Source organism: Apteryx rowi, unplaced genomic scaffold, assembly GCF_003343035.1.
Source record: "Apteryx rowi isolate R43461 unplaced genomic scaffold, aptRow1 scaffold_928, whole genome shotgun sequence".
NCBI lineage: Eukaryota > Metazoa > Chordata > Aves > Apterygiformes > Apterygidae > Apteryx > Apteryx rowi.
In genome coordinates, this window is record NW_020451236.1 from 140,982 (window position 1) to 142,975 (window position 1,994).

General features: G+C 42.8%; 1 pseudogene; it reads right to left on the minus strand.

Moving 5' to 3' along the window:
• Positions 1–236: 236 nt before the first annotated feature.
• Positions 237–793, minus strand: LOC112978367 (annotated as a pseudogene).
• Between the last annotated feature and the right edge of the window lie 1,201 nt (positions 794–1,994).

Here is a 1,994-nt window from a genome sequence, read left to right on the forward strand (position 1 = left end):
CCATCTCCAGCAGCTTGCTGGCAGGGAGGAAAGGGCCAAGCCAACTAAATAGTGTCAAGAGCTTCTTTCCAGTATGATAGCTCCTTTTGGGTTCTCAATAATTGTAAATAAAATAGGAATGGGCACTAGGCTGTCTTGTGATCCATTTGATYGGTGACTATGCAAGTGTGTCCTCCCTCCAGCACTGGTTGCCCTGCTCAGAGGGACTCTCAGGTTATGGAGGCCTTCCTGGCCTCTTAGTTGTTGTAGAGAGCACAGATGCCGGTGAGCGACAGACCTGCAGTACTCCCACATGCTGTCACCCTGTGCTTTTGTGTACCATTCCTGCCATGGCTCCAGCAGCTGCGGTATTCAGGTCATCTTCTGCACCTTGTTTTGTCAGTGATGACTCCAAGTACACTGTAAAGCAGACCCAGAGTGTTAACCCATAATGCCCCTTGCCTTGTCACCGTATTAACGATTTGTACATTTCTAGGTTTCAACTGTGTCATATTCTATGTCTCCTTCAAGCCTAGCCACAAACCGTCCAGTGCACCAAATGCTGCCCTAGTTGTACAACAACCTCCATGGTAGAAGAAAGCCAGTTCAAATCCATCCTGAGTTTTGTTGGCTCCTGTGGGCAAGACAAACTCATCTGTGTCCTGTACTGCCCCAAATTTAAATATGGGGACAAAGGACTCAATAAAGTTAATGGCACCCCGGTCAAGTCTGTGTGGGGATACCCCACCACTGAAAAGGCAGCCAAGGCACATGTCCTGATGCTCTCAGTGCCCTTACATTCAGTGACACTCATGAAATCAGTGACTGCTCTGCTCCTTCTGTGAGCAGACGCACAATATCCCCTTTTGATATCAAGATGTGCTATCTGCATCTGGGGGAGATTATTTCCAGTAAGATTAAAGGATTATCGTTAAGATTTTTGATCACTTCACTGCAAAATATTCTCATATGATGCATATATTTAGGCTCTGCCAAGAAGAAACTGAAGGCAACCAGAAACACTGGCAAGAAGAGAGATTCAAGTCTTTAATGAAGTCTGATACAAGGCAGGTAGAAAGCTGTGCAAAAACAGAGCCAGAAGCATTCCCAATGCAGTTCTGATTTCCAGGATTTCCACTGTCACTTGCACAAAGAGTGTGACATGTTTTGAAACTCATTGCTTTGGATTGAAAAGAATGGAGAGCCATTTGTCTAGATTCCTGTTGATAATAATATGTGCTATAACTATACCAAAATGTATGGTAGCACCAGAATCTGTAGTGTAGAGGTGATATTCACACCGTTGACTGGAAGCCATTGTAGGGACTGAGCTCATCTGAGCTGAATCTCCCTTCGAGAAGTTCTCACACCTCTCTCTTAACTGAGGACGGTTAGGCTTCAAACTGTGGTCCTTTGATTTACACTTAAGTGCAACAGCCTGCGGTGGATAATGTGAATACCTCCACTACTCTCCAGTCCAAAACTCATTAAAATCCACTGGAAACTTTTCACTGACTTCACTGAAGACTGTATTTGTCCTTCAGTTGTGGAAAGATGTCCAGCATAGGATCACTCTCAGTGTATTTTCTCCTGTTGCTTTACAGTCCAGTTCAACACTCTCTAAATATCCCCCTCCCTCCCCAAAGGGCTATTTTATTCTCCTACCTGTCCTTACTTAATAGTGCAATGGCTCATACCCATCAGTCAAAAAACAGTACTCACAGTTAGTAACAGGAAACACTCATGTTTCAAGGAAAAAAAAGCCTATCTAATGTGATCATATTCAAGCATCTAAATTGTTGTGGCACAAGCCTTTCAGAAATGAGTGAATAAAAGAGCTGTAAAAGTGAGGCTGTATTTTTCAGGAAGGTGGGAGAAGTCAAGAGGAAAATTGCTTTGTGTTATACTTTTGAATAAAAGCATAAAATTTACAAGGAATATAATTTAAAATAATGCTGCCATAGCAGCAATAATAAGAACACAACAACTACTCCTCTTGACGAATTACATGTTGT